The sequence below is a fragment of the Uloborus diversus genome, chromosome 2 (assembly GCF_026930045.1).
Source record: "Uloborus diversus isolate 005 chromosome 2, Udiv.v.3.1, whole genome shotgun sequence".
NCBI classification, from domain to species: Eukaryota; Metazoa; Arthropoda; class Arachnida; order Araneae; family Uloboridae; genus Uloborus; species Uloborus diversus.
In genome coordinates, this window is record NC_072732.1 from 79,074,189 (window position 1) to 79,098,037 (window position 23,849).

Here is a 23,849-nt window from a genome sequence, read left to right on the forward strand (position 1 = left end):
AGAAAAAATTATCTTTCTTTGACATTGTATACTTTATTTCTTTACTTTCTATTTGATTTAGTTGCCTTTATGTTGTTAATAACTATAACATACATTTTAAAGCAATCAAAATATATGTAGTAGCTTACTGTTTTTAAACATTTTTTTAATGTTGCAATTTTCTGAAAGGTAACATTCTATATCAAAATGCCTAACTTAAGAATCAGTCGTAAATTTATTTTAAGAAAAATTTATTTGAAAGAAAATTGCTATTTTAAGATAAAAAATAAATTTACAAATTGTTTTCCTTGAAAGATTCAAAAAATATAAACTTTTTAGAAGTTTAAAACTTCAAAGCTGTGGTTGCAATAAAAATTTTGATGTGAAAAATGAAAAGAGATATTTATTGACATTTTTTATTGTTTTACAAAAATATATTAAAAGTTTACTTACAAGTTATTGATATGCAATGAATAAAAGTCTGCATTTTTAATTCTTTGTTTCTTTAGCCTTATTTTACAAATAAAACGCAAAGCTGAAATCAATTTTTCGTTTAAAAGATTTTTATCTTATACTCCAGTAATTCCTTCAAAAAGCAAATTGCTCTAAGTAGCTCCTCTACATTACTTATGCTTTTACGCCAAAGGCCAAACTACGATGGAATCAAGTTCGATGTGGCAAGGGTGTATCTTATACCACATGGAAACTGGTGCTAACTAATCTTTTGAAACCCCTGAGTTCACCCTACATACTAGCCCAGTCAATAAAGGTCAAAAATGACCAAATTAGGGACAAGCAGAATTTTTGTCAAATGTTAGCACCTAGGAAGGGGAGTATTTTCCCAAAGTCCCCGCCTCACCCCCTTCAGCTTTCCCCTCTAGCTCCCCTTAAGTATAAAATTATTGGTTTTTAAGCAAACACCTTTATCTCCGCTAAATATAATTCAAATCTCTTAAACTTAACAAATTTTTCATCGTTACAAACATGGCAAATGAGAAATAACTATTAATTTTTTTATACAATTAATGCTTTTTTTGTAATTTGAGCAATTACGACCCATTTTTCATCATTTTTTCATTTTTAGTGATGTAAACTTGGGGGCTTCTCATGTCTAATATTCATTATTTAAAAAAAAGTACGCTGCATAGTTTTTCGAGCAGTTCCTAAGAATTCCAAAGATATATACAAACGGGTCATTCCGGTGAACATTGTACATTTCTGTTTTCAGAACTTTTTTTGTCAAAGTCATCTAATCCAACAAAAATTAATGTCAAATTATGGCAAAAGGATTTAATTTATCTGATCTATAAAAATTAACTAGCTCAACTTGGTATTAATATCCAATTTTCTCAGTTCTTTTATCAGAAATGAAAGATTTTGTCCACTCTGTTACACATTTAAAAACAACAACAAATTCAAAATTTTTAATTATTTTTTTTTGTTTATAAACAAATGGAACATATCTTTCATACAAATGCTTAAAATGTCATTGCAAAAGGCACATTTAAGTTTTATTGCTAATTATCTTGCTCAAAAATTTAAAAAATCATTTGCAAAAGTTAGATTATTATATGAAACAAATTTGAAAAAAGATTGAAGTTGGATTATTCTAGTTAGTAATTGCGTAGTGCTATGCAAATTAACCTTTAAATTAAATATTAAAAAAAAAATACAATCAAATCAGTTAAAATATTCCTGTAACAGAGTGGACATACCTGTAACAGAGTGGATACTGTTATTCAAGATAGAAGTAATCTCTATGTTTAAGCAGAGAAAATAGACAATGTTTCATTTTTTAAAATTTGTATTTAATTCAATTTTTCTATAAATTTGTTAAGCTATGCTTTTTGAAAAACATCAATAGCATATGGGACTTGTTTACTTTTTCCATAAATATTGTCCACTCTGTTTGATAAGAAGTGTAACAGAGTGGACAAAAAGGTTGTTAAAATTTTTTTTCTAAACCTAAACATAAAGTAACAGTTAAATTAGTAATACAAAAGCAAAAAGAAACTCTAAAATTACTATTTTATATGTAACTTAGATTTTATTTTTAAATTTTAATTAGCAAAATCAATGTAACATAGTGGACATTTTGTTACTCAAATTTACTATCTGAGACAAAGAATGAGTCTTTCCTTGCTTTTTGATTGTTGAATCCACTAGGGTTAGCTAAACATGGAGTTTTTACCATCTGGTCATCTCAAAAGTATTGCTAGTTTTTTTGTAAAAATATTTTTTTATTCTTTAATGACTGTAACAGAGTGGACATTTCAAAATTTGTAAACTGTAGGGACAATGGTAAATTCCATGCATTTTCATTGAAAAAATATTTTTCTAAAAAAAATTATTGTTTAAATTGTTACAATAAAGGTGTTGCAATATAATTGGGATTTTTTTTTTTTTTTTTTGTTATTGCATCTAAGCAATTACTTAAATCACTTTTAACTGTCACTGTTTTGAAGCTGGGACATCAAAATTTTGCCTTTCTGACTAACATATATATTTTTTTAAATTCCTAAATCAAAATATTAAAAACAAAAAATACCTCATGATACAAAAATGCATGAAGAATAAAGAAAAAAATATGATTAATTAATATTAACTATCAAATTTTCTGTAAAAAATCCAAAAGTGCCGGACATGAAATGTACCATTTTCGTTGGAATGACCCATACATAGAATTATATTAACTTAACGCATTAAATGCGCGACAGGATGGCAAGCACCAACTTGCTAATGCACTAGAAACTTTCTTCTCACACCAGTCAATAAAAGATTTTATGTCGGAAGAAATTAGGAACATTCTGATTTTTCATTCGTATTTAGTACCAATGAGAGGAGTATTATATTGAAAATCCCTCTCCCCTTTTGCCCCCCCCCCCCCCACCAAGATGGTTTTTCACTCGTTTCTGATTATGAGCATATCTTGGTCACTGTTCCCTTGAAATGCATCAATATTAAACTAATTCCTAGCAATCTATTCTTCAACCTGAATTTTTCAGCAAAAATTGTATTCACTCAATAAATTGCTAAATTACAAAAAGATTTTGTTGAAAATGTATTTTCTATTGGTTTTAGAAAACTGCGCCTACATTTTCTGATAACATCTCAAAACAATTGGAGAAAAGTAGTAAAGCATATTTTAACTTTTCAAACAATATAATATTTGAACATATCAAAGTTTTTTTTAAGCCTATATACTTACCTCCCCCTCCCCGCTAACTTAAACGTTCTATTTTAAGCATTTCTAATAGTGACTATGTTTTTGTCACTTTTTATTTTAAAGTCATTAACTTTGCATCATTTTATTCTTCAAAATCTATTTTTTAAAACTAATATATTTAAAAATTATTTCAGAAAACATCTTTATTTTAAAGGAAAATATCCCATTTTAAAAATTATTGAATAGAAATCGAAGCACTGTTTTTAACCCCTGTAACAGTGATTTTGCACATCTCTCTTTACAAATATCCCCGAATCCAACAGATACGAACTAGAGAATGTGCGACTGTCCCCGTGTTATCATCATCACAAACCTAACACTCACCTCCAATTAGTTTAATTGATTTTTCTTCCATTGTTTTTCATCAACAAAATTCGAAGCAATAAAATTCTTTAAAGCAATAAAAATAGGTAATTTATAGAGTAGTATTACTCATTCATCATGAATTAATTCTTCATCCTAGTTCATAATTGATGCGATGTGACAAGAAATATCCGCCACAGTTCTCGCACATCATGCGGAACGTAGACTTACCCAAGGCCAATGAGAGAGCATGTCAGCTTAGTCGGAAAGTAGGGGTCCGACCTTTGGGAGGGCTCAACTCGGAATCAGATCAGTTTTTATTTTAAGTTTTATAAAGGGAGGGACTTGTCTTGGCTCTCGGCGACCCTGAGCCCACCCTCATATATATATATATATATATATATATATATATATATATATATATATATATATATATATATATATATATATATATATATATATATATACATTGTTTGCCACAATCAGCTTTACATGAGCCTGACACCAAATTTAATAGTTCATTTGGTGCAAAAGTTTTTACAGAAGTTTTGGCAGGATATTTTTTTTTTTCCTTTCTGTTTTCGCTAAATTGACTGCAACTTCTATCCCATTCAGTTGGTGGTAAAATGTTCCTAAGTCAGTTCCGAACTTACAAGTTAACTAGTAGTACATGTTGGCATGCCACGGTTGTTGGAGGTAACTTTGATGGATTCAAAATTTGATTACAAGGTTTACTCTTTTTGGGTAGGCTCATGAACTTATAGTAACGAGCTTCATGCAAGTCCATCTGTTCATTCTGAAAAGTCCAAGCGCAAAATATTTCCTTCAGTTAGCAGTTGGTCTTTTGAAATATTTTATAACAAAAATGTTGATGCTTGCCGTTGAGTTTCCGTTGAAAATTTTACCATTTCAATGGTTTTTCTCTTCCCCAAAACATAAAAGCATGATGTGTAACATCCAGTGATTGCAGGAGCAGTCAAGAGACTTCTAATGTTGCTGGATTAAAATGCCAATGTTGTAGCAGACTTGGTTCCTTGTCACCTATAATCTTGTAAAAAATAGATTTCTTTTTTTTCTGGAGTAAGATAGATTTACAAACAAAAACAACAACTTTCGAGCATTCTTTGAACTTTTGAATGGTAAATTTTACTATATTTACATCAGTATCATCTTCCACTCTCAATTCCGGTATTCTTCTTTTGCCTAGCTCTAAAAGTATTGTTTTCAGCAGTCTTTTTTTTTCTTTCTTTCTCGTATTTTCTAAAAAATTTCCCTTCGTGCAAGGGCGGATCCAGGCTCCGGTTAAGGAGGGGGGGGGGGTCACCAAACGTGTACCCACAAACAATGGTATATTGGTGGGTGGGGGGAGGGGGAAGGTTACGACATGCTCGTCAAAAAAAGGGGGTTTCTTCGGTCTAAATCGTAGTTTTACCATATTTCGTTATGTATGAAGAATCTGAAAACGTTGGTATTGAAATCTTGTGCTTGTTTCTTACTTACCAAAAAATCGTTGTTGCATTATTAGCATATATAAAACAAAAAATACAGTATGCTTCTAAGAAAACTATGTATATTCTAAATGTTACAGTTTTTAAACTTTGTGGAGGCCTGAATTTTCTAATTTGAACTAGGAGAAGCAGCAGTTATTTATGTTGGTCAACGCACTAGATTATACTAAAATGAAAATGAAAAAATTATAAAACGAACAAGAATTTTAAATTGTACAAATACCATACTGAATAGTCAGTAGCAGATTTTCCAGGGGGTTCAGGCCCCTCCCAAAGGAATAAATTAATGCAACTACTTCATTTAATTTTTTAATTGACTTCTCTTTTACATAAATAAAAAACTTTCAGTCATGAAAAACATAAAACACACAAAGCATATTTGATTAAAAGTATTTTGTTTGCTAAGGAAGTACAATAGACTCTCTCTATTCTGAACACTCATTGGACCGAACGAAAGTCTTCAGTTTAAGAGGGTGTTCAGTACAGGGGGAGACGGAAGTAATGCATACGTGATTCCCGGGACCATCAAAATGTGTTCAGAATATCTGGGTGTTCAGGTAAAAGAGTCAACTGTACTTCAGGAGTCAGAGGCCAGAGCGGCAGAATACATTTAATTCATCGAAGAACCTAATACCGCGTTTCGTCTGTTAATTCCTCTTTAAGGGAATCGACTATTAACATTTTAAAATAATGTGTAGCCTTGAAGAGTCATTTCTATCGAAGAAGCTATTTTGGAAACAATAGATTTATTTTTTAGCTTATAAAAAATGTAGAATGAAAAAAATCGCATGGTAGTTTCTTGGCTAAGCCATATAATATTAATAGAAACGGCATTTAGTATCAAAATGGTATGTCATCTGTATCAGGGCATTAAGAACAAATCGGCAACTACTTTGAAAGAAATAATTTCTACATAAAATAAAATATAATACAGTACTACTAATGTAAATATACTATAAACTAAATACAATAAAACTTACACGTTATGAAGGTATGATTTTCTTAGTTATTTATAAAAACTCAAATGAAGTATGGGTATAATTAAAAACTTTACCCTCGTGTTATAATCATTATGACAATGTTTCTAATTGAAACCGCTTATTTTATAGCATCTCGGTGAAATTATACAGGGTTTTTAGTAGGGGAATGTGGGGCAAAGTAAAATAGTTAACATGACTGAGCTTTTTCAAAATGAACAAATTTTAAATTTGTTTTGAAAATTACAGTACATAAAGAAAAAACATTGTATTTTATAACAAAACTTGCATTGAAACCTTATTTTTGATTTTTGGCAGTAAAAAAGTGGAAAATGTTCACTTTTTTTTCCATGGGGCAAAGAGAAAGTTGAAATATTTTTCGAATGAAATATGTTCTATTCGATTCAGAAAAATATTTTTGATCAAATTACTAAGTAAATAAAACGCGGGTGATTTATTAGATGATTGAATGAGTGACTTTGACTAATTGTGAGAAATATTAAAAACACAAGTAAGCTAAATACAGTCGAACCTGTGTATCTCGAATTTCACGGGATGGAAAAAAAATTCGAGATATAGAGGTTTCGAGATACGGAGGTTTTGAGAAACTTATTGAAATTTGGAATCCGATGATGAACATTTTTGAATTTTATACCAAGGACTAAACATGCGAAAGATTAAAATTCTTCCGTAATAGTTTTGTTAGGTATTTATTCTACTATTTTATACTAAGCACTTTATTGCAAGTTTAAGGAATCATTTTGACAGTAATGAAATTTTAAGCATACCTTTTGAAAGAAAAGTATATTCGCAACTCCAACGAACTATAGGGGGCACTGAAGTCACTGTCTAATGGCGGAATTGAAAACTAAAACAAACGCACATGGTAACGAAGAAAATGCTAAAAGTGTTGTGATTTTTGTTCGTACGTATGATTTTTTTCGCTTTATTCTTTTTAAATTAATTTTCAAAGTCTTGTGGATATTCTGGCCCACGTAGAAAGAAATGAGAATTCAAGAAGCATTACTAAACGTCAAAGATTAATGCAAACTACGTAGTTCGTAGTTCTAAGCAGCTATTTCCATGATGTTGAATTCGATATTTATCAATTCTTGATAAAACTAAATAATAATTGTGGCCTGACAAGAACAACAATTAATGCTAGAAAATTCAATATGACATTACAAATTATTATCGAAAGAAGATGATACTTCTTTGCCTTGCTTGGTTAGCGCTTATTTTTTTTCCATTTGTAGCTGAGTTATTTCTCTCGAATTCCCTAATCGGTTCATTTAAAAATTTTCTGTTTCGATTTTTCTAATTTCTGAGTTACGATTTAATTGTGTCATGTTATGCAAATCATCAACAAAATTCTCACGGATATATGGTGGTAGTTTTCTTTTCAGTTGATTGACCATTATTTCTTTTCACTTATCGAATTCTGTAATCTTACTACCATTTTATTCCACTCATGATAAAAATTAAAAATGGTTTAACTAAAAACGCGAAATCTCGCCAAGGCTACTTTGCTCGCACAATACCAAAATTATAACCCTAAACAAATTTGGCGAAACCTTTCAGCTGAGAATAAAAGGAATAAAGTAAATTCTTTCTAGGTTAAACATTTTTCATTTTGTTCTACGATAATAAATCCAAGAAAATATTTTGCATACTGTCCATTCCAACTAAATGCTGCTGTAAAATATGATTAGTTAAATTAATTTAAGATTAAAAAAAGCTCATATTCTTACAAATTCATACAATAAAAAATTTTACCTGGTATAACGTTATCCAATTTTGTTAATCCAGAGTTTTCTTGTTTACGCGTCCACCATTTAATACTTTTTTGAAAGAAATAAGGAAAACTAACATTATTTTGAGAAGCTCGAGAATACTCTTAGGGGACGAATTAATTTCTGTAGCTGAAAGCAAACTAAGACACATCGATTGCGTTAATAAATACTCAGAACAAACTGCCTGTGTTTACGTCAACAGACACACATGGAGCTAAAACGTGGCAATGTTTTAGTTCATTCGGCAGTTTTGTAAATCACCGCAAGGTAGCGTATTCGAGCGCTGGAGTTCCGAATAGTCTTTTGTTTTTCGGTGCCTGACTTTTTTTAGTTTCAAATATTCTCTCTTGAGGTTGGCAATGGCTGAAAACCCATCTTGCCCTATTGTACACATTGTACATACTTACCTTGGCGGCAATTTCATTTTTCTTCTTTAATGGATTACCGTCCAAAAATTCCGGAAATTTCACTTTTTCATCATTTGAAAAAATCTTTAGCTTTCTTTTCATGCCTATCATCTCGGTTTTCTACGCAATCACAACTTCAAGCAAGAGATCATTCACGGATCAGTACCTAAACCAGATAACAGATAATGAAGCGGGTTTTAATTTGAATGACCTAAAACTACGAACTTGAAAAAGTCACCCCACATGTCAACAGTGGCGGATCATGTGATTATGAGGCCCCAGGCGCAGCCTGATCCTGAGGCCCTCACAACAAAAACGATAGAGTCTTACTAATATTAACAATGCTGGAAATCATAACTTTTTAATTTTTTTGAATAAACGAACAAGCATTGGGGGGGGGGGAGGACAGTTACATTATTATTTAAAAGGGAAAAAACGACATTTCTGACCAAAAAAAAAAAAAAACATTACAGTGAAAAATTTTGCCTCCTATATTTGTTCGTAATTTAGTCAGTACAGGGGGAGAGATCCTCCGAGCCCCGCTTTCTGGCATTTACAGGGGTCGGAGTGATGATTTCAAAAATTTTAGGACAACAGATAACAAGTTTTTTTTTTTTTTTGAACTTAAACGTAATGTATAAGTTTGATTTTCGCATGGATGGCAAAACGTTTGAAATTCAATCTTGAAAATTACAATACAAGGCATTCCATCTTTTATTCTTTAACACAGTGATCAGTATGAAGTAAAAATAAATGTACATATTTCCAATTGCGTCTGTCAACTTGCTTTGTTGTTGTTGAAAAAATGTCCTTAAGAAGGAGGGATTAAAAGCAGAGTGCAAGGTGCAAGTCCAAAATTTATCGCATTTTTCTTTTTATCAGATAATCTGATACTTTTTGGTATCTCAGAATCATCAAAAATATCCCTGTAAATTCTAGATAAATCATTTAAAGATGCAAATGAATAATTGTTTTTTATGGCACAACTAAAACTATAAGAAAACCTCCGCTTACGAAATTTTATCTTGGAGTGAATTTGAAACAAAAGCTTTGCATTGCTTCATTATAACCAATATGTTTCCAGTAGAAGATAAAGAACATGGAATTTAAAATACAGCTTGATTTTTCAAGATACTTGTCAACCTCGTTGTCTCGCCGCATCAGCATGAGACAATACCTGTGAAAATAAAATGCTTTAAATTCATCCCTGATGGCACCATGTGCTAATTTTGCATCTATTTCTCTCTACTTTTTCAACCACAAGGAAGAGAATTTCGTTTCCCATGGCATTTAAATAAAACAAACTATTATTCACATTTTTAAAACAAAAAGTTAGTGACTAAATTTAAAAATTATATGTGCAAGAAATGATCCAACTTCCCTGAACAGAAGCACAAATAAAAGCAAATTGAGTCTTTGTATTGGAAGAGCAAGTAATGCTCAGACAACAACGCAAGATAAGTATTATAAAAATAAATATTACTTCCTACCTGGGGACAAACCATTTAACCTTTGTTCTAAATATGCTTTTTGAACCAAGTGCTTACATTTGGGTTCTTATTTTGTTGTATAGCTTTTTGTAGAAGAGGAATGACTGCAAGATTTAGAAAGTATAGATAAAACAGTTTTATATTGAGCATTTGCTTTTGTTAACTGCATCCCCCTCCGTTCTCTAGAAAAAAAAGTAGCAGCAGCATAGGTTTTTCTCTTCCTTTAAAAAAAAAAAAATCTTAAGGTCTACGAAGTTTATCTTGTCTTTAAATACAGGCATATCAGCATGAAAAGTTTCATTTTTCTGCACAAGTATGGAATATAATGTGAACATTATAGAAATTTTAGGAATTTTAGGACAATTCCTAACCCTGGACATTTAGCAAAATCCCAGCTTTCCTCAGTTTACCAATGGAAGTATAATTCAGTAGTGCAATCAGAAAAAAGTCCAAGGAGGGCGAAGCACTTAGCAAAAATAAGAGAGAGAAAACTTGTGATCTGATAAGGAAAGGGGAGGGGGGGGGGTCCGGGGGTTCTCCCCCTGAAAATTTTTGAAACTTGAAGGTTTAAAAACGCCATTTAAGACTTTCTTTGCTGATGTTTATGGACAAAAAGGTGCAGTTGTCTCAGCGGAAAGTGGTAGAAATTGAAGCCTTAAAAACGCGATTATAGGCTATTTTATTAACGTTAGGGTAAAGTTAGGGTAAGGGATAGAGCCCAGGTAGTGCCCCCAATATATTTTTTTTAATAGATCGAAATCAATTTTCTGCCTCTCTTCCCTTCCCAATTTCGAAATTGAACTTTCAAAAACAATATTGCAGACAAAATTTACATGATAAACAATTTTACGGGAAAGAGGTGCTGGGGCTCTTCCATGAAATTTTTTTTTCAAAATTATGGACCTAAAAACTTCAGCAACATTTTATATTCAGGGGCTATACCATTTAAATTTTTTCTAAGTGTAGTTTAAAAAACTTAATTTTTTTATGATATTAAAGAAAGCCTGTTCGGGAACCTTTGCTTGAGTATTTTCTGAGATTCAAAGAGTTCATCGGTTTTCGGAGTCCTGGGTGGTACAAGACATGGTAGATGTATTATCTACCATGTTAAAATCTGTTCTGCGTCTCTTTCAATGTGAGTTTATTGCGAATGTTTACAGCAAGTAGAATTTTCCAAACATAACAACAATACAGACGTAAATGAAATTCGGCCACTAGAGGGCGCCTGTGATGCAGGGAGTGTTTTTTGCTGCTAATTTGATAAGTGTTTTTTTACTATAATTTTTCATTATTACTGTCTAGTTTTAGGTTTTTTTACTTCACTTTATCATGTAATTTAGTTTTATTGTGTTTTGGGGGCTCATTTTTGCTGTTATTGTATTCTTGAAGTGTTTTTGCATTTTTTGGAGCTAAGCCTAACATGTGGTGATCTCCTGGTTTTTGATCTTGTGTGCTTTGTTGGGTGTAGCAACTCTGTTTATTTACTGCTGTTTTTAGTATTTATTCTGTGTTTTTTTGCATTTTTATCTTACCGTTTTGCATTTTTGAACATATTCACTGAGTAGAAATGGGTGTTATATGCATTATGAAAGAGGTAAAGAGTGGGAAGGGGGACAGGTGGATCTCTTGTGATTTATGTCATATGTTCTGCCTGTATAAGGGGGAAAATGAGTCTGTTTTTGAAGAGGATTATATTTGCACTAAATATGCTGAACTCTCAGACTTAAGACTTAAGATGCTAGTTTTGGAAGCCCAGTTAGCATTAGGGTGTAAGCCAGTTGTAGAGGGTATAAATGTTCCAGAGATTCAGGGGGAAGTTTCAAATGAGGAGTTAGATTGGGAAACTAAGGGTGTAATTTTGGGGGACTCTATGGTAAGGGAGGTGGGTAACACAGTTGGGAGAGTAAAGCGTAAGGTGGCTAGGTGTTGTTTACCAGGGGCTCGGGTAAAAGACGTTAATATGGTTGCTGAAAAGAAGGGAGTATTGAATAAGGAGGACATGGTTACTTTGTGGGTGGGAACAAATGATGTAGGCCACAGTAAAAATGAGGAGTTTTCTAGGGAATGGGAATCCCTGTTGGCTAAAGCAACCAGCTTTTCGACGAATGTCCAAGTGGTTGGTTTGCTTCCCAGGTATGGAGTGCATAGGAGCTGGCTAAATCAACGTGCGAGGTGTATGAACTTGCTACTGAAGTAAATTTGCGAAAAGCGCAGTATCAGGTTCATTGATGTATGGAGTCACTGTAAACGGGATTGGATTGCTAGGGATGGCCTGCATCTGAGCTCTACAGGGGTCAAAATGGTTAGTGGATTAATTTTAAGGGCTTCGGAGTCAAAAAACTAAGTTGGAATGGGGGGCATGGTTCAAGCACCAGGTATCGAGAGAATGAAATGTTTTTGGGTATTTCTAGAAATGGAAATAAAGTGACAAACAAGAGTAGTAATGTTAACAATTGTAATTTAGGAAATTTCAGGGTGTTAAATAAAAGCAACTTAGGCATGCTTAAAGTTTTCTATACCAATGCTCGCAGTATTAGGAACAAGATGGATGAATTGAAAAGCATAGTTATGGATGAGAAGTTGGATGTTATCGGAATTACAGAGACATGGGCTACCGAATCTGATGCAGATTTATTACATATTGCTGGGTATAATTTATTCAGACAGGATAGAGTAGGTAAAAGAGGTGGTGGGGTTTTATTTTATGTTAGAGACAATTTTATTTGCAATGAATTGGTCATAAATGATAAGCCTACTGATATTGATATGGTTTGGCTGGAGTTGATGAGCAGTAAGGGCATAAAGCTACGCTTTGGAAACATTTATAGGCCACCTAATTCAAACCAGGGACAAGATGAACAGATGTACCGTATTATTAGTGACATGTCCAGTATGGGATCCGTTATCATAATGGGGGATTTCAATTTTCCGGGTATTGATTGGAATAATTTTTATCCTGGTAATGGCAAAGAAGAGGAATTTTTAAAAGTAATTGGTGACTGTTTCTTAGATCAAGTTGTAACTCAGGGAACTCGAGAGGAGGCCATTTTGGATCTAGTTTTTTGTGACATAGGTAGTTTTGTTCAGGGGTTGAGTGTAGGGGAGCATATTGGAGATAGTGATCATAACAGCATTAGGTTCCGGGTTAAATTTGTAGTGTGCAAAGATGATAATTTTAGGTTTGTGCCCAATTTCAGAAACACCGATTTTGTTGCACTTAGGCAGAGCTTGAAAGAGGTTTTTTCGTCAGGGTTGGAAAATAGCGACGTAGATCAGCAGTGGACGGAATTTAAGGATAAACTTGCTAAAACCGTTGGGGACTATGTTCCATTTAGGAGAAAAGGTGTTAGTACCAAAATTTGGCCCATGTGGTTCTCCAGGGAGACTAAAGAAGCTCTTAATTATAAGCAAGCCACTTTTCGGAAGTTTAAAGAAACTGGTCAGAGTGCGGAGAGGCTCCAGTATGGTAAGGCAAGGCGAAATTTTAAGTATTTGGTACGGATTCAGAAAAGGGAATTGGAGCAAAGGCTGGCAGATGACATTGATGGGAACCCTAAGAGGTTTTTTGCTTACGCTAATTCTGGGAAAGCTCGAAACAGTCAAATTGGGCCTTGGTTGATGAGCATGGAAATTTAATCCAAAACGATAGGGATATTGCAAATGTTCTAAATAACTTTTTTTCCAGTGTGTTTAACGATAACTGTATCTCAACAGTTGACACTAACAAGACACAAGCTATTATACAGCTTGAGGATTTTGTATTTTCCAGGGAGGAGGTTTTATTTCATTTGAAAAAGATTAAAGCAACTGAAGCTCCGGGACCAGATAATATTTATCCAAAAATTTTAGTTGAATGTGCAGAGGAATTAGTGGATGTTATTTTGAATATTTTCAATGCTTCTTATAACTCGGGGACGGTGCCAGAGGACTGGAAGCTGGCTAACATAACGCCACTCTTCAAGAAGGGGTCTAAAGGTATTGCTGGGAATTATAGACCTGTAAGTTTGACTTCGGTGATTTGTAAGATTTTCGAAACTTTGATCAAAATTAAGATCATGATGTTCTTAGAGACTAATAGTCTGTTGACTAGTTTGCAGTATGGTTTCAGGAAAGGTAAATCCTGTACTACTAATTTATTGCATTTCTACGACAAGGTTACCTCAGCTTTAGATAACAAAAAATGTGTGGATGTTGTTTATATTGATTTTCAAAAAGCTTTTGACAAGGTACCGCATGTTGCTCTTCTCAGCAAGTTAGCTGACATTGGAATAGGAGGAAAAACTTTACTTTGGGTTAGAAATTGGCTTACTGGTAGGAAGCAAAGAGTAGTTGTGAGAGGAAATCATTCTAATTGGAGTGATGTTTTAAGTGGGGTTCCTCAGGGATCAGTTTTAGGGCCTCTTTTGTTTATTATATTTATGAATGACATCAATGAAAATATTTCTGGAAGCATGAATTGTTTTGCTGACGATGTAAAAGTTATGGGGATTGTCGAAAATGAAGAACAAGTAAAACAGCTGCAAGAGGATTTAGATCATATTACTAAGTGCGCAGATAAATGGGGTATGGCAGTTAATGTAGGGAAATGTCAAGTGCTACACTTAGGCCATGGAAATAAGCGTATGAGATATCGTTTACAGGGTTCAGTCATAAATCAGGCAGAAAATGTTATGGATCTGGGTGTCTTTATAAATCAGGACTTCAAGTTTAGTCAACAGTGCAGTATTGCTAGTAACAAAGCCAACAAAAGGCTTGGGTTCATCAATAGATCTATTTCAAACAAATCCAAGAAAGTTCTTCTGCCTTTATATAGGAGTTTAGTAAGACCTCATTTGAAGTATGCTGTTCAGTTTTGGTCGCCTTATCTGAAGAAAGATATTTTTGTATTGGAAAGGGTTCAAAGAAGGGTAACTAAATTAGTAAGGGGACTCTCAGATTTAGATTATGATACCAGACTTAATAGGCTTAACATGTATAGCCTGGAGCAAAGGAGAGTCAGAGGGGACATGATTCAGTTATTTAAATTTATCAAAATGAAAGATGTAAATGGATTAAATTTTTGCGGGGAAAGCAGGACAAGGGGTCATTGTTTTAAGCTATTTAAATCTCAGGCTAACTTGGAAATCAGGAAAAACTACTACTTTAGCAGGGCACTTGGAATAGCTTACCGGAAGAGGCGGTAATGAGCAAGGGAGTGGATAGCTTTAAGAGGGCCATTGATCTTCATTGGGGACTAATTAATTGACTAGGACCAGCCTAGCTGGGCCCAGTGCCTGTTGCTGGTCGTCACATTTGTATTTGTATTTGTATTTAAATTAAGATTCAGAAGAAACCCTACGAAAACAGAAATATTTCACAACACAAAAAAGAGTAAATCGTGAAATTAAAACGAACTAAAACTTCAAACAGCAATATTTCGCATTGCAATTTCTACCTCACAATTTAAAGGTGCGGCTCTGTTTACATTTTACTCGGGGTTGCTTTAATGTATCCAGGTTACCATGCTGTTTAATAGAACGCGCTCGTTTTTATTTCTCATTTCGCCAATGTACTGTAATTGGTTTTGTTCGGCGATCCTAACCGGTCGACCACTGAGTAACCGGTTGCTAACCGCTGCGTTCTATCATCAACCGGTATCGTATTAATATGAAGCACGTGATCATTAGATGTCACGTGATCGATTAACCGGTAGCTACCAGTTGAGCTCGGCGAACGCAAGCATTCCTTGCGCTCGACGAACCTCACCGGTCGACCGGTTACTACCGTAACGTAAGCATTGAGAGCGTTTCAAATTTCGCCGCCGGGAATATTGGCCGCCGAGCATTTTGGACGCCGGAAACATTGGGCGCCGAGCATTTTAGGCCCCGGGAATACTGGGCACAATATGCTCGGCGCCCAAAGTTCCCGGCGCCCAAAGTGCTCGGCGCCCAAAGTTCCCGGCGCCCAAAGTGCTCGGCGCCCAAAGTTCCTGGCGCCCAAAATGCTCGGCGCCCAAAGTTCCCGGCGCCCAATAGTCGGCGCCCAATCTTCCTAGACCGCACCGTACTAGAGGAGAATTACGGAAAATTCTACCCTTTTCAACGATATTCGGGAATTTATGTTAAATTTAATACTAAATTGGGATAAAAAAAGAACGGATTTTTTCGAATTATTATGTCACTCAGTAAGAAAGCACCTTTCATATAGTGGAGGAATTTTTCAAATAGTTGCATGGTCTCTGGAAATTACCGCGAACATATAAACACATAAAAATTTGCCCTCTTTCTTTATAATATTAGTATAAATTAAATAGAAACTGGAAACAGATAAACATTTTAAATCATCGCTTTTAATTTCCTTGTCGGACAACAATGAATTCGGTTATCAATCGCGAGAATTCGCAACTCCAGCGCTCGAATACGCTACCTTGCGGTGATTTACAAAACTGCCGGAAAAACTAAAACATTCCCACATTGCGTTCCACGTAAGTCTGTTGACTTAAACATAGGCAGTTTGTTCTGAGTATTTATTAATGCAATCGATGTGTCTTGGATTGCTTTCAGCAACAGAAAGTGTTCGAGCTCCTCAAAATAATGTTAGTTTTCATTGTTTCCCTCTAAAAAGTGATTTGATTGAGAAATGGTGAAAGCGCGTTAACACCAGAAAACTCTGGATTAACAAACTTGGATAACGTTATACCAGGTAAAAATTTTATTGTTTTGTGTGAATTTATAAGAATATTGTTTTTTTTAAATCTTAAATTAATTTAACAAACCATATTTTACAGCAGCATTTAGTTGGAATAGACGGTATGCAAAATTTTTTCGTGAATATATTATCGTAGAACGAAATGAAAAATGTTTAACCGAGAAAGAATTTATTTTGTTGCTTTTATTCTCAGCTGAAAGGTTTCGCCAAATTTGTTTAGGGTTATAGTTTTAGTATTGTGCGAGCTAAGTATCCTTGGCGAGATTTCGCGTTTTTAGATAAACCATTTTTAATTTTTATCATGAGTGGAATAAAATGGTAGTAGGATTACAGAACTCGATAAGTTAAAAGAAATAATGGTCATTCAACTGAAAAGAAAACTACTACCATATTTCCTTGAGAATTTTGTTGATGATTTGCATAACATGACACAATTAAATCGTAACTCAGAAATTAGAAAAATCGAAACAGAAAAATTTTAAATTAACCGATTCGGGAATTCGAGAGAAATAACTCAGCTACAAATGGAAAACAATAAGCGCCAGCCAAGCAAGGCAAAAAAGTATTATCTTCTTTCGATAATAATTTGTAATGTCATATTGAATTTTCTAGCATTAATTGTTATTCTTGTCAGGCCACAATTATTATTTAGTTTTATCAAGAATTGATAAATATCGAATTCAACATCGTGGAAATAGCTGCTTTAATTTGCATTAATCTTTGACGTTTAATAATGCTTCTTGAATTCTCATTTCTTTCAATAATTTCTTTTTACGTGGGCCAGAATATCCACAAGACTTATCCACCTAGACCTAAGGCGTACGCTAAGAAGTGGAGTGATGAAGAGAAAAGTATAATAAGTTCGCGCGCGAGCATAGTTGCGCGCGCGCGCATCTATGACGAATCCAAGTGAAATTCTTACTCTCATATTTTTACTTTTCCTGAAATTATTTATATGCTTCTGAAATTCAAAATTCGTAATTTAATTTCCTTTCATGTTTGAAAATCCTGATTCTTCAGAAGTTTTCAAGCAAATCTTAAAGCCTATGTTTTTTTGTTTTTTTATAATCATTACCATCATTTTTTTTTCTTTTGAAGCAGTAAAACATACTTTTTAGTACATGGCAAATGTTGATATACACTCCTGAAAATAAAACTGAAACGCTTCAATAGTTGGGGAGAAACTAACCTGACAGCATTAAGAAAGCTACGCAGATCTTAATTATAGCATTACGACGCTGTTAGGTAAGGTTTGCCGCAACTACAGTTTTTATATAAAACGTTTGTCTTTAATAAGTAAATCAATCTTAATGAAGTTGAAATTGTAAAATATATTGCAAACAAATGGCACCAGTGAAAGAAAGAGAACACTCAAAATCAACTACTTTCGCAGCAGAGGTATTTAAAATTTTATAGTAATTTTATAAAGCGTTTTTGCAATGAATTGACAAATGGTTCTTTTCTCTGTAATGGAAATATAATTTGAAGAAGAATTAGCAGTATATATTTTTTTAAAAAGCACTTTGTACCTCTTTAATTGTAGTCTATTATATTTCAAAATTTATCATTTAACACTAAGATTGCAGCATAATTCTAAAAATTAAATAGTTATTAAAACATATTTAACTTATCTCGAAAGGAATGGTCTTGTCGTTGATTGAAGACCCAGAGCAAAAGCACGAGCACGAGTGAATCCGAACAGCAAATGACATAACTTCTTCGTTCTTCCTCCAAAAAAAAAAAAAAAAAAAAAAAAAAAAAAAAAAGAAAAAGAAAAAATTCCCGCCTTTTCCAAACTGCTTATTTAGTTAAATACGTCATAAAACTATCTTGTTACGGGTTGGTCAGGTCACTGGTGGGAAAGTGGGAAATTTAGCAAAAAGTAAAGAAAGAAAACACAGGAAAACACAGCGGTGCGCTGTGCCCGGCGTGTGAAAACAACTTCGATCTGGACCTCCCACAGATCTGTCTCTTCTCCCTTCAGCATTCTAGATAAGGAAAGGCAATATAATTGTTAGTCAAGAAGAGTGACCATTCCAAGAGGTCGAGTTTTACAACCCATGCTGTAAATCCTGCTGCCTGCTCCCCTTATTTAGAAAAACACCGATTCGGGCATAATCGCACAAATGACGATTGGTATATTTTGAGGACTGATATAATACTGACACAAAAATGACGACTGGTTATCATTTGTTTGGGAAGAGGGGGTCTCACCTCTCTCTACCCCCTTTCGACACTTCCTAGCTATATGGCTATTTAAAGCAAATATCTTCATGTGTATATCAATAGTGCTTTTTTAAAACAAGATGCATACTCCTTACTCAGACGAAGGCGACTTGTAAGTGGTCAAAGAACTCCTTGGAACGGGAAAAGTTTTCTGGCAAGTAGGCCCAGATGTATAAATTTTGGGGCCCCCTGAAAAAACTCTGTATAGGGCCACTCCCCAGAGGCCAGCAGTGTGTACATTCGTACCGTTAATAAGAACTTAGTGTTATTTTTTTTATTTCATTTTTTTTTCAATTTCTTGGGACGTTGGGCCTTTTCAGGTCGTGTCCCCCACCCCCCCTGCACTGCGTAGTTTGCGGATCCGAGCCTGCTGGCAATACTAACTGTGCATTTTATCAGAATAATTTTGTCGATTGAACACAATTTTATGCAGAAATTGTGGGAAGAAAAAGGAAAATCCAAACTCCTTGGAAAATCCAAACAAAGGCACCTGAAGCCAGGGCCCCCTAAGACTCAGGGTGCCCTATTTGAAGCAATCAGCCCGCGCCTAAACTTCATGATTAAATATCAATTTTCATGAGTTTTGAACATTTTCCACACAAAATTATGGCTTTCCACGACAAATTCTCAAAACAAAAAATGTTGGTTTTGAGGATAGGCCAGTTCGCAGCTCCGAGGCCCCCTGCTTTTCTGGAGGCCCCAGCTAGCGCCTCATGCGCCTATGCGGTGATCCGCCACTGCATGTCAAACCTGTCAAGCCCAGCCCTCTCCTCATTGTCCCATTCTCTGCCCTCTACTCTGCTTCCGAGAAAGTGCTCGAAATGACTGTCCTTTAGAACTACTTCGTTTCTGTGTTTAAGGAAAGTTGTTTGCTGTTTTGAAGATTGCTGGGCTTCGAATTCAAAAATGTCAGCATTGCTGGAATTCGAGATATATAGGTATTCGGGATTTTTTTCGAGATAAACATGGAAAATACATTAAATTTTGGCTGAAAATGCAGGGAAATTAAAAAATTTCGAGATAGAAAGGTTTTCGAGATAGACAGGTTCGACTGTATTAACTAAATAAATACTGCACCGAATATTGGAAGGTCCCAATTCATCACTCGATAATATCAAAATAATTTTTGAGTTACAACAAAATATTACAATTTGAGTATCATTTTTTAAAAATTGCTTGTATTATCATACGATTAGATTTTCGGAGATATTTTTTTCTTGACTGGAATAGACTACACATGACATCTTACTACATAGTTAAAATATTACTAGTTAAGTAGCGCTAAAAACGGAGTAGATATTTCACCATTTCACTTTGCCCTGCTATTTCACTTCGCCCCACATTCCCCTACTAAATTGACTTGAAATGTTAAACATATTTTACCTCCACATCAAAAGTTGGTTAGTGTGTAATATTTATGTATTAAAAATTAGTTTAATTAACCTTAAGGGATCCTAAAAAACATTTGAAAATAAATTCATGAAAACTTTGTTATGAAAAATAACATTGGTGAAGGTGAGCGCTTTTCAATTTCCGGGGTCCCCTCCAAACATTATTTTAGTATTTCTGAACGGTTTTCTTCCACACATTTTCTCACAAGACAAAGTTTAACTTCCTTTTCGACTTCTTTGCGAATCTAGTGATTATGTGGTCAATGTTTACATCAATGTCTCTGTGGATATTTAAGAGAGAAAGTCCCACAAGGCGTTCCTCACACATTGAGGCTCTTAACCTTGTTTTTAAACGCCGCAATGTCGAGAAGGTTCGCTCACTTGTGGCAATACTAACTGGCAATGTAGCTATGAGTCGGAGAAGGCAATTTATTCCAGAATACATGTCCTTGTCACATTCTTCGATAAGTTTTATGATACATGGAGGGAAATCTTTAACTGGATTTTGATTCTTTTCCCGTGTCCACTTTCGCGACCCTTTACTTTAACTCCTGCCCCACCCCCTTCTTTTCTTTTCTTTTTTTAAAGCAAAGTCTCTACATTGTCTCGTTTCTTAGAGGTACCAGGTATTTTGTGTTGAGATATGCATTGCAGTCTATATATAACTGCAATATGCTGCTTCAAACTGCTTAAAGCCAGAGTTCTCCGCACGAAAATCTTTCTAATTTAAATACAAAAACGCTTCCCCCACCCCCTATTTTTGCGCTTGGATATAATTTAAATTTGTACACAAATTGGGTGATCCTCAATTTCTCCTTCGAAAAAATCTGTAACTGGAAGATTAAAAAGGATCTGGTGGGTAATGTTTGTTCTAGTTAAGGCGGTGGGGTCATGACCCCCCCCCCCCCTTGGATCCACGCATGTCCCCCCTCCCCCTTAATTTTGCGTTTGGATGTAATTTAAATTTGTACACAAACTGGGTGATCCTCAATTTCTCTTTCGAAAAAAATCTGTAACTGGAAGATTAAAAAAGATCTGGTAGGTAATGTTTGGTTTGGTTAAGGGGGGTGGGGTCATGACCCTCATGATCCCCCCCTCTTGGACCCACGCGTTTCCCCTACGTAAATTTTGCGCTTGAATATAATTAAATTTTTTATACAAACTGAGTGATCCTCAATTTCTCCTTCAAAAAAATCTGTAACTGGAAGAATAAAAAGGATCTGGTGGGTAATGTTTGGTTTGGTTAAGGGGATTAGGCTCATGATCCCCATGACCCCCCCCTTGGCTCCACACTTTCCCCTCCTCCCCCCCTTCATTTTACACTTGGATATAATTTAAATTTGTTCATAAAGTGGGCGATCTTCAATTTCTCTTTCGAAAAAATCTGTAACTGGAAGATTAAAAAGGCTCTGTTGGGCTATGTTTGGTCTAGCTGGGGGGGGGGGGGGGTCATGACCCCATGACCTCCCCCTTGACCCACATTTGCCCCCCCCCATAATTTTGGGCTTGGTTTTATTTTATATTTGTTCACAAACTGGGTGGTTTTCAATTTCTCCTTCGAAAAATTCAGTAACAGGAAGATTAAAAAGGCCCTGTTGTGTAATGTTTGGTTTGGCTAGGGGGGGGGTCATGACCCCCCCCCATTAGATCCGCGCTTGCCTTCGTGTCGTGCATACTGTGATGTCCTCAAAATGCAAGGCACATGAATATTTATTTGAAGCTCTTCTTTTTGGCTCTTCGTTTTTAGTAGTTGAATGATCTGGATATCCTTCAAAGAGTACAACAACGTTTTATCCATAATTAGAAACGATATAGTTGCAATAGTTATTCAAAACTGCTCCGTAAGTGATGCTATGTGGCTATCTTACATAATGGATTAAAGATCCTATGTTAAGCACAAAAGCAAAAAATTATAATGTGGAACGATAAAAGAAATTAAAATCAAGGCAAGCGTGAAATTGACAACTTTATCGATATGCCGCTAAAAAACCCTTTTTGACAGTGTCATTAACAATCTTCATTATCAATAAAACAAGTATCTGAAAACTTGGCCAGTTCTAATGTTCCCCAGTATGAAAAGTTTTAAACAAGCAAAGTTTCTAACGAAAATTAGTCACATTTAAGTACACATTGCACTGCATTCTGAACTACCCAAAAAGTGAAAACAAAGGTTTGTTCTAACCAAAAGGTTAAAACATGTATGTGTTACTACTTTTCTTCAACTGTTTTGAGATGTTATCAAAAATTTAGGCCTTGTTTTCTAAAACCGGTGGAAACTACACATTTGAAATAAAAACTGTTTCATAATTTGACAATTTATTTAACTAACTTGAGGAGAGAGGGGCTAGTTGGGGGGCCAAAAGGGGAGGGGTCTTTTGAGATAATACTCCTCTAATTTGGTACTAATTACGGACAAAAATGCAGCTTCTCCCTAATTTCTGCCAATAGAAACATTTTATTGACTGGGGTAAGAAGAAAGCTTCTAGTGCGTCAGCAAGTTGGTACTTGCCGTCCTCTCGCGCGTTCTTTGCATAATCTTGACTGAATAATTCTAATACGTATATATCTCTGGAAAACTCTTGAAAGCTGCTTCAAAAACTACGCTGCATTTTTTTTTTTTTTTTTCAAATTATAAATATCAAGGCGCGGATTCAAGGGGGCCTGGAGGAATGGGGGCGCCAGAAAGAACGACTCAGCATGGAGTGAAACAAAGTTTGAATATCTGTCTGCGGAAGAGTATTCCATATTGTTTGTATGCACAACGAAAGTTCGTCTGTCGAAGCAACAGGACGAGGATCACAAGCGAGACGCCGCCCAACGAAATCAGACACATGTTCAATCATTGACATATCCGGGGAATATGCAGGCCAAGGAAGAAGCTGTACCTGCTGCGAATCAAGGTTGGATTTAACAGTCCTGGCGACTTGTGGACGGGCATTATCCTGCTGGAAAACAGCCCCTGGCGATCCTTGCAGGAAAGGAATATCTTGGGGCTGTAAAACTTCGTTTACGTATCGGGTACTGTTCAAATTACCCACAATTCGTAGCAATTGTGATCGTCCATGATATGCTATGGCACCCCGAACCATAACTCCGGGTGTTCGTCCACTCTGGCGTTCGATAATGCACTCCGGAATGTGCCGTTCACCGGCATAGCGCCTGACACGAATTCGGCCATCATGGTGCCACAAATTGAAGCGGGATTCGTCAGAAAAGACGACCTGCTGCCAATCAGCAGGCAATCCTGTATAAAGGAATCCTTCCGCGCAGTCCACGCTGCAGCAGACGTCTCCGAATTGATGAAGCACACAATGAAACACCTGTAGCTGTTGTCTAGAAGAAGCTGTGCGGTCCGTCGCAGTGCCATACGCACCAGGTGTCTGTCATCGCGAGCTGACGTCACATTTCGTGGTCCACTCCCGGATTTCCGAGCTGTCCGACACTCGTCCGTCCACTACTTCCAAACACGCATGGTTGTGCTACTGTTACGCTGCACACGAGCGGCTACTGCACGATACGACAATCCAGCTTCACGAACGCCGACGATTCTGCGATGTTCAAACTAGTAACGATTCAGTTAACGTTTACTCTAGCATATAACTACCGATAATCATACACGCCTCGCTTAAGTCGCATAGGCGGATTTAGGCGGAAATATTTGGGGGTGCAACAATAACAGGGATCTGGGGAAGGGGGGGGGGGGGTATTCCCGGAATAACAAGGCAGTGGCGAAATCAAAAAATAATTTTAGGGCGGGACATACTTTTAAGTCTAAAAAACGCGATGTAAACAATATTTAGTAAGATTAGGGGACGGGACATTCTTAATATTTCAAACTGCAGAAAAAGTCTTAAACGAAAAT